Here is an 11,187-nt window from a genome sequence, read left to right on the forward strand (position 1 = left end):
GGGCTTTCCATGGATAGGTTATTGGCCACCCAATAATTTGTGTGCTAAGAGATATGACCCTCCAAAGTAGACCCTCGAAAAAGGCTTCACTTGGAAATTTCGGATTTTGATACGGTTGCTCTAAAATTTGGGTTAGACCCATTTCCCACTCAATTTGACCCCCTAAACAAGAATATGAAGTCGGATTTTCGAAAAATGAAACGGATTTTTTTATATATAGCTAAACAAGTTTCCGGTAACTTCCGAAGCACATTTTTAAGAACTTTTTGGGTCATTTCATTTCCCCTACTTATCCTATTAATAAAGGATTAAATTCTTCTATACTGATACACCTACACTACCCAAAGTAGTGAAGTCTTTTAGAGTGCGTCAATTAACCCAACACAATTTCTTTGTCCCCTTCTTCGTTTAAGAATTTGTGGAAGTATGGTGACCATCTTTGCTTAATGAAGGTCTCTTTCACCAACCTCTTCTCTTCATCATCCCTGATAAACTTAACTTGATCCAATTCATAATCATTTCCCTATCACATTCATGATCCTATATTGTTTCTTGTCCTCACCTTTGTCCCCTTAGATCCACATACACGTGTTCGAAAGTTGTCTTCTTAGCAGTCGTAACTACTAACTTAGCTTTTGTCTATGTAGTCTTTTTGACATCCTGAAGCATCCGTTTCTCTTCCTCTTCCACGCACTCCCCCAAGTTTTTATATGCAACCTTCTTAATTTTCACTGCCTTGGTCTTCTTTATAACATTAAAAATCTCCTTGATGACCATCAAATTCTGCATGAAAAACCTTGCACCTTAGCAGTTGCTTCCCTAATACAACGATGTCTTATCCCACATGTTGTTCACATGGTTGGGTAGTAAGATTCTCACGCTAAATAACCTTGCAGCCCTTACAAAGGCCTTCATCTCCCTTCCTAATGAGTGAGTAATCTATCTGAGTCTTAGCTATAGTGCTTCAAAAGGTACTATGTAATTCTATTTCTTCCGAAAGCATGAGTGAGATTTAGCAACCCAAATGCTTTAGAAAAATCCAAAAAGCAAGGATCCACCTTCATTCCTTTACCCAAAACCAAAGCCTCCATGAACATTATTTAAGACACTAGAAATTGCCCTGATATTACCATTAAAATATCTACCAATGAAAATCTTTTCAATGTTGGGTATACCTATCACTACTTCATCCAAATCTTCCCAAAAGAGCATTTTGGATTTCTCAGTTAGGCCCACTTGAGGTTCATAAGTACAACTGACATTCAAATTAAGCCCAACAATCACTAGATTAATCATCATCATACTATCACTGATCCTCCTAACCTCCACCACTCGCTTCCTAAGGTCCCCGTCTATTAAAATTCCTACTTTAGTTCTATATCTTGAGCCACATGAGTAACACAACTTAAACTTGTCCACATCCCGCACTCTAGAACCTATCCATCTGGACTCTTTGAAGCAAGCTATAGTTATCTTCCATCTTTTGAGAATATTCAAAAACTCTTTTGATTTTCCCCCGATCGACCATATGTTCCATGATCCTACTCTCAACTTGTGAGAACCCATAACCCCCTTACCCTTACTTCCCCTCGCCCCCTGGCCTCAACAAAAGACACGACCCTAGTCCACCATCATTCCCCAAAGCCACTTGGGAGATGTAAACTAAAAAATATCTAATTGAAACATGAATCTACTGAACTATTGAATCAAACTTAGAATCTAGGACCAATTAATGATACCATAGATCGAAGAAAAGAAAATAATAATCTAATGGATGAAAAAAATAACAAGCTCTAGGAACCACAACAGTTATGCATTATATGGCGCTATGAATCAAGAAACAGAGAGTCGCATAGAGTAAATAAAATAACAGATAGAGATATACAATAGTATACTCACACAACAGATCAACAATAAGACATGAAATGTATAATGAAAAACTAGATTTGAAAAAATACAACAATGGGGAGATCTTAAAACTTGGAACTTGAGGAGGTGATTGTATACACTTCAACGAAGAATAAAGAATAATTTTGACAAAATCACTTGCTTCTTGGTCTTCCGAATCTTGTTGTTTGTCTCTGGGTGGAAAGTTGATGGTGTCCTATGGGTAGAACAAAGGGTAAATTAAAATTTTTGGCACATTCGCCAAAGAAGTGGAGTGGCGAGCAAAACAGAGAAACCCTAGAAGATTAGAGAGTAGAATCTTTTCTTTAAATTCATCAAGGGAGTGGAGATAGAAATGCAAGAATGGGAACGTGTTGTATATACAGAGAGGGAAAAAACTTATTAGATATTTTCTTAATCTAACGAAGGTTTACGTGTTAATTCTTTAGGTACTATACTTTATTTAAATTAAATGAAAATCTTACTAATTCTGGAGTGTTCCTATGGATAATAAATGGAAGAAATACACCCCTTAAATAAGATAGAGTTCTCACTTATTTCCTCTATATTTGTAATATATACAGTATGATAATATATTCTTCTATTTGATACTTTTCTCTTTTATTTTTCCTATTAAGCATTTAAAATTTTATCATTGATTAGATGCTTTCGTCATTACATACGAGAGGCGTGGTTAATACAAATTCACATCAAAAAGTACTTCCTTTTTCATCTATAAAGTGGTAACAAAAATCTCAAATTAATATTGAAATGGGCTAATCATCTGAGAGAACATCAGTTTCTTTAGTTTATTTAGAAAACAATCAATTAAATGAAACAAAAACATTTGTTGCATTCAGTGATATTAGATAAATAATATCCAAATTATTATTTCATGTTTCACATTTTCTCTCATGACCCAATTTCTCGAGTCATGATGGCACTTACATGAATAGGAAACAACCATCTATGCAAGTATTTACAATCCATGGTTCTTGCTAGTTGAATTAGACAAGAGGCTTGAAATTCTTGCATGAGTTCCGCAATATCAACCCACTAGTTATGGATCATTATGTTGGATTAGAAGGACTGTGGACCATGTAAACTAACCATAAACATATATATTAGTTGTATATCAAACTTTCGATTTAATGAATATGTTATTTTGAGTTTATTTTCTCACTTTTCACCCCTTGATCTACTCCAACATGCCCCAAAATCTCTCTTCAATCCTACTTATAAATTTTGGTAAGTATTCTCTATGATCTTACAACATAAGTCCTGGAATTTCTACAAGATTCTAACATATCAAATCTTCAACCTATCTCTACTGAAATCAATAATTCAATTTTAGGATTCAAAATTTGATTCTTTAGCAAGTCCATCAAGAGTTCTTACTTCCAAATTAAGGTAAGCATATTATCCTAATTTCAATTGTTTCTAGCATGTAATTATGTAATCTAAGGATTAATCTATCATCAAAACCCAAGGTTTTAAAGAAAACACATCTCATGGTTCGAAAACAAACATTTTTTATTCTCATTCAATGTTAGTGTTCTTTGTCAAGAATTATTAAGAATTAAAGGATTGTAAGGCCATAATAGTGAGAAATGTAATTCTTTCTCATGCCATACATCAACATTTTCAATTAGTACGATTAAACTAGGGTTCTTCAAACTTCTATGTTCAAGTTCAGCAATTCTATCACGGTTTTCCCCTTCAATAGTGGGCTTTCATTAAGCAATTTCTTTAACTCAATAAGTCCCAAAGAAAATTCTGTATTTTTAGAATCTAGAAGTTCGTACATTTACTTTATACTCAGTTTTACAATCCCTTTGCATAAGATGCTTTAAGTTAAAGTGTATTACTTCAGTATCAATTTTTCAGTATTCATGAGTTATTCATGTATTTAGTATTGTTTGTAGTAGTATATTATCAGTATTATTAAGTTTATCAGAATAAAATCCACTGGGAATATTACTTAGAACCGAGAAAACATAAAAATGAAGGTTCACCCATCAGTTTAGGACTACGACTATCACTAGAACTACATGCTACCGTAGGTTTAAAGGAGTCACTCATTCGACCCACTTTCAATCATCAACATCTAGAAAACATGGGTGGACATGAGTTCATAGAAATTCATCATAAATTCATGCAATTCTATCAATTCATGCTTGCTTTGATAAAACTCTTTTTTCATAATCCAAGACCCACATTACATGCTCATAACTTGGAAAACATGTGGATTACATGGGTTCATGGGGAATCATCATAGAAACATGAGATCAACTCAATTCATACATCATTGATCATAAATGAATCAATTAGATCAACAATTAGGAGAACCCATAGCTTGGAAGAAAACCCTAACTCAATTGGGGAATTCTCACTTTGAAAATAGGAGAATTTTGGGAACTCCATGAATGGATGAAATCTATGGATGAAAACTATCATACATCAATACCAATTGCTTAACTTCAATGGAGGAATTGGAGAATTGACTTGCAAACCCTAGCTTGGACCCTCCTTTAAATTTTCTAGAGAGAGAAATATTTGGGAGAAAGACTTGTTCTTTTTTTTTGTAAATTTGAGAGAATGATTTTCAATTGGAAAATTATCTATATATAATAGGAGAAGAAAAAATATCTACGTGTTAGCACAACAAAATTTGTAGATATATTAAATAATAAATAACAATTTTAAAATAATTTTTTATTTGTTATTAAATTTTTTTTAAAATAAAAAGTTAAAAATTAGATAAGACCACAGAAAATAACATACCACAATAAATTGTTTTTAAAAACTATGAAAGTTAATGTAAATAACTTTTAAAACTTTTTTTAAAGATTATGATGTTGTTGAATTGATTAGTTTTTTTTTATTATGTAACTTAATTTTTTTTGGATATCAATGTGAAATAAAACTCGCTTTTGTATATATTTTTTTCATATCATGTGCTTTTATAAAAAGAAATTACTGATTTTCCAATAGAAATTGTCTTCTCACCCTTTTCTAGATATATTTTGAATGGACTCGAAATTGATGATCGCGTCCCCTAGATATTCGGCTTGCTTTGCTATTCATTTTGTTATTATCTAATAAATTAAATGATAAAATTATCAATATGAATCTTGATTTGTGGAAACACAATTATTATAAACGAAACTAATTATTTAAATCGAGTAATATCGTAATATTTTTAAAAGTAAATATTACAATATTGTATTTGATTTTTATCACAATTAATTATTTTAAACATTGTGGGATCTTTAAAATTTATGTAATATTGTATTTTGAATTAAGGAAAGACAAGTAGTGATTCCTAAAATATAGGTTACAGATTAAAATTGGATAACTAACTTTTTAAAGGAAAATTAATTATTTAAAACATAAAAAAATAAAAACAATGAAAAAAATTAAATAAGCTATTTCAAACATTTTTAAAATAATTAGCCATTTGGATTGTTTACAACTATCTAAAAAAACAACTACTAAATCACGTATATACCTCAAAGATTGTTTCTTTTTAATTTATTTAAAATTAAATTTGTAAAAACTAACAATCTCAACAATATGTCAGATTTTCCCCTATATTCAGAAAATGTATCAACATTCCATTTAATTTTATGATATCAAATATTTCATATGGAATGTTAAAATTAATAAATTATTAACATACTTTTTTTTATTCAAATAACAAAAAAAAAAAAAACTAAAATACAAACACATAAAAATATTTGAAATATTTGATATTTGATCAAAATAAGTTAATCATAAAATTAATAGTATTCTTAGAAAAATTTCAACATAATATATTATAAAATTAAAAGTGTAGCTGATATAGTAATAGATATAATATTTTAATACGATAAAATATATTTTGTACTGATAATATTATTTTTATGCTCAAATAAATAAGTTAATGATTTGTATTATTATTATTATTATTATTATTATTATAAATTAAATATATTATTAAGTGCATAATACATTTTATTAGTTATTTTTAATTATAAAATTATTTTATTTTAAATTAGCCGCACAATGCGCGGGCACGTATACTAGTTTTAGAGTTAAAACACTTATATAGGGGTTTTGGGGAAGGGTAAAACGACATAGTATTAGGCTAGACTAATTAAGAAAAGACCCAAATGCCCCTAAGAAAAAATTGTAGCCCCCTGATGACGCTTCAGACTGACGCACCGTGGTTTGACCGATGGTCCGTCCTGCACGTCCGTCAATTGGCGTCAGAAAGTGGAATTTCCATGACCCACATACCTCAATCCACGGACCATGGACCCAACGAAGGTCCGTTGGTCTAGGTCATGGTTGGTGGTCCTCTGAGCCTTGTTTGGTGGCCAATCCACAGATTAGACCCACGGTCCGTGGCTCAGTCCACGAACCGTGGTTTGCCTCCGTCGGATGGCACCAAAAAATTCCAAAAACTCTCTATTTGGCCCTTTCTTGAATCCGAGGTGTTACAAGACCATACAAGTAACGCCTCCAAATCATTAGGGCAAACAAAACCACTGCTAGTTCAAGGTCATGGGTAGGATAATTCTTCTTATGAATCTTATGGTGCCTTGAAGCATATGAAATAAATTTCCTATTTTGCATAAGGACACATCCTAACCAAATCCTTGAGGTATCACAATAAACAACAAAACCATATGTCTCTTTCGGTAATATCAACACCACAGTGGAAGTAAGTATACTTTTCAATTCTTGAAAACTCTTTTCACACGTTTCGAACCATATGAACTTAACCTTCGTTTGAGTCAATGTCGTCAATGGAGAAGCAATCAAAGAGAACTATTCAACAAACCTTCTATTGTAATCAGATAAACCCAAGAAACTTGCAATATCCGAAGGGGTTAGAGGTCTAGGCCAACCTTGGGAAAGGATACTTATTCTTAATGGTAACCTTGTTCAATTGCTAGTAGTCAATACACATACGAAGCGAACCCTCTTTCTTTTTGACAAACAAAACTAGAGCACCACATAGAGAAATACTTGGTTGGATGATACCCTTATCCAACAAATCTTGCAATTTCTCCTTTTATTCCTTAAGTTCTTCCGGAGCCATACGATAAGGAGGAATAGAAATAGGTTGTGCATCTGGGAGAAGGTCAATACCAAAGTCTATTTCCCTTTCAGGAGGAAAACCAGGCAAATAATCAGGAAACACTTTTGAAAACTAATTTACAACGGGGACCGACTCAAGAGTGGGGGTCTTGGAATCTATATCCCTCACCCTAACTATATGGTAAATATAACCCTTTGAAATCATATTTCTAGCTTTAAGACGAGATAAATTGACCCTTAGGCATATAGTTTCCCCCTTTCAACACTAGGATAAATTCATTTGGAAACTGAAACTTGACTACACGGGTTCTACAATTAATAGAAGCATTAATAAAGTGAGCCAGAGAAGGGAATCCTGATTTTTATTTTTTTCCAAGAAGAGAACAATGGTAATAATTGGAAAAGGAAAATTTAAATCACCAGTTATACTAACAATGATGAATAAGTGAGTAAAATCAATTAGTGCAATTCAAAGATGGCAAACGAAAGTGTAATCAACAATAGAAAAATAAGCTATTTCAACAACGATTAAGTTAAGCAATCAAAATGAAGACAGTCAGTAATTTCGCACCCAATCTTACCAATTTTAGTCAAGAAATCCGCAACCATGATAATGATAGAAATACAAGAGCATATTTCCACATGACATACTCGGAGTAGATGATACCATCAAAGTACGAATCGACTAAGCAAGTAGGAGTAACCATTGACTATATTCAACCAAGTATCAAAACACAGTTCATAAAATCTGAAAACCCCAACTAGTAGTTCAATTTTAAGACTAAATTGACTTCTACATAATCTAAGCATGCATAGACCGTCCATATCAGAAAATCAATGTCACATTGCAAATAAGAATAAGAATGAAATTGCTAAAAGATGAGAAACTAATCTGAAAGAAAATGTAGCCGGACGGATAAGTAAATACTGTCTTCAGCAAATCGAATACTTAAACTTTGGTGTCAACCCAAACCTCGTTCGGGTATGGTTTCGTTGTTTGCTGCTGGTCGTGCTTTTGTTGCTATCTTCCTCACCCTCGCTGGAGAAGAGATGAGTGGAGGTTGTGCTCGTTAGTGGCTCACGCTCGCCGACAATTGCTGGAGGATAAAAGGAGAACGGACAAGAAGAGAGAAGGAGGCAGCAGAAGAAGAAGGCGACGACCAACGACTGGTGGTTCTCGTCTACTCGCTGGTGGCTGGCTGTTCTCATTCGCAGCTGATGGCCGAAGCTCACTGGTGGCTGGTTGTTCTCATTTCACGGCTACTTACTATTGTTTGCCATGCAGAGACGGGAAGGAGAGAAACAGAGGAAGAGAGGTGGAGAGGAGAGCAATGTCTCCTCTTGTTCTCGCCAGAGGAGGAAGGGCGAGTCTAGGAGAGGAGGAGGAAGAATGAAAAGATTTTAGGGTTTTAATCTTTTGGTAGTTAAAATAGGAAAGAGAAGAGGGATTCGATCTTGACCATTGGATCAGTTTAGATGAGCAGCCAGGTTTTAACTTAAAGGATGGACGGTTGGGATTAGTTTGAAATAGAATTCTTGTATCTAATTTGAAATTGGTTAGATTTGGAATGGCTAAAATTGAAATAAAATTGGCTAGAATTGAAATGAAAAGGGGGTTACAATTGAAATGAAATTGAATAAGATAGGATACGAATTAAATAAATTAGAATATAATAGGCTAAGATTTAAATGACTTTAGGGGAAGGTCAAGGAAATGCTATCCGATTAATAAAATACTACATATTAAAATATTTTCATATAAATTACACACATCTAAATTTTAAAAACATTTAAGTAAAGTAATTATTTTGAGTTTAATCGATAAATATAATAATTTAATAAAAATAAAAATAAAAAATAATTTAACAAATGATTATTATGATTTTTTATATATTATGCATACTAAAATATATAAGTTTTTTTAGACAAAGTCGATTAAAAATTTAAACTCAAAATATGTTTTAAAAATACGTATTTAATCGAATAGCACTTCCAAAAGGGTTATAGGTCGGTCAAAATTGGGTGTCAACAACATGCATGTAACCAATCTATACCAAGGATAACATCAAAATCTAGCATATCAAGCTCTACAAGGTAAACATGAGTGACTCTATGGGATAAAGCGACGGGACACTTTTTGTAAGACCCTCTTAGCCACAACAGAAACACCAACAGGAGCAGAGACAAAAAAAAGATCTAATAATACATCCTGAAGAATATCAAACCTCATAGCCACATATGGTGTCACAAAAGACAAGGTAGCACCAGGGTCAAGTAAAGCATAAACATTAAGTTGGAATACTTTCAACATACCGATAACCACATCAGGAGAACCCTTGATGAGTCGGGGATTTTGACTTATTTAGGGGTTAATATCTAAAGTTTTATTGTCCTCAATGCCTATTCTATGATCTAAACTGATGTTTAAATGCTAATTTTGTAGTAATGAAGGCAAAAGACCAATGCAAAGACATTACCAGGCAAAAATGAGTGAAAAAGCTGAAGAAAAGAAAGTCTAATGCTCGCCAAAGCCACTCGGCGAGTCGTCAAGTGCCTCTTAAACTCGCCAAAAGTTCTAGCAGGCCAGCCCATGGACAAAGCCAACTCGGTGATAGAAAGGATAATTTGGCGAAGCATCGACTGGATCCGCGATGGAATATTTGATTGTCTAAAGTCATAGAAGGGAAGTGTGGAAAAGACAAGACAAGAAGGCGATGGAAAGTAACACTCAGCGAGTCACCAACTTAGTTAGCGAAACTTGATTTACTATGCCGAGTGGCTCCGAAACTGAAAATCTGGAAGAGTATAAATGTTATTTTAAAAAGAGTTCTAGAGTTTTGAAGTTTTGGAGAGTTCCCATAATGTCTATTCTTGGGTTTTTTATCCCTAACACTGTTTTTGAGGTTTTGAGTAGAGATTTAGGGTTCATTTAATTTCGAATTCCATTCAAGCATTTTGAAGACTTGTGGATTGTTACCCAAGCTAATAGAAAACATAATTGGTAACTATTTCTTGCTCTTTATTATGTGTGGCTAAACCCCCCATTTTTTGGGGTGTGATTATGTGATTGAATGCATCAATTAGCTTATGGGTTAGTATTTACTGATTTGATTGTTGATTTGAAGTGGGTTCAATTAGTAGTTGAGTTTTAATTGATGAATTGTAATTGCATATAGAATTCTAGCCTAGCTTTCTAAGCTTGCTTGAGAAAGTGGTTTTAGAGTTAAAACTGTTAATTGATGATTGTAGTTGTTGGGTTATTTTAGACTTAGCTTGAGAAAGTGGGTCTAAATTCAATCTTACCAATCTAATATGAAAGAGTAGATTAATTGAGGTATTGGGCTTTTAATTTGTGTTATGCTTGTCGAGGTTTGAGAGAACTCGCTTGATTAGTAATAGTTGATTAATAAATGACTATTACACCTAAAGCCTATCCTACCCACTAAGATTCAACGACTTTTAGTAAATAATAATCACCCATATAGTGAAATTGGCATTCAATCGATCACACTCCCAAGGATCCCTCTCTACTTGATTACCCCCGTGTGTCCGTAGTTGTTAATTGTTAACTCTAATGCCTCTAATTGACATTAATTTTCAAACCCCTGCCATTTACTTTAATTGCTTCGAAAGTTTCTACTTCTACAAGCGATTAAAACACTCATTTCACTTCTTAATCGAATTATCTACCGTATCTCTCCCTGTGGGATGGACCCCAACTCTTTGTTGCGTTTATACTTGATTGCGACCGCCTACACATAGAATCAGATGAAGTGTAGTTGAGTGTTATCAACCCTCTTGTTCACCACAAGTCTGAAGTGCATATAATTAGTTTTGCTTTGCGGCACTAGAACCGAAACCACTAGACGGAGCTTGTTTACCTTCTCTCCCTTTAGCCGCACACATTGGGTAATCCCTCATCTTATTACCACTCTTTCCACAGCCAAAGCAACCATTCATGTTACTAAGCATTTACCCTCATGCTTTCTTCCACACCTAACACCAGTAGGCAATAAAGATCCAGTACCATTTCCTCCTTGAGACTTAGGGTTAGACACTTTATCTTTGTTGAACTTAGGAGGAGCATTGGATGAACCTTGGCCGGAAAACCTTTGTCGAACTTAGGAAGATCATGTCCACTGGACTTTGTGTGTGAGAATTTACCATCACCGGTCTTAGCCCTTTTTGCCTCTTTAGACCATTCCTTAAGTT

This window comes from Solanum verrucosum, unplaced genomic scaffold, assembly GCF_900185275.1.
Source record: "Solanum verrucosum unplaced genomic scaffold, falcon-dt-bn FXZP01000202.1, whole genome shotgun sequence".
In the NCBI taxonomy this organism is placed as follows: Eukaryota; Viridiplantae; Streptophyta; class Magnoliopsida; order Solanales; family Solanaceae; genus Solanum; species Solanum verrucosum.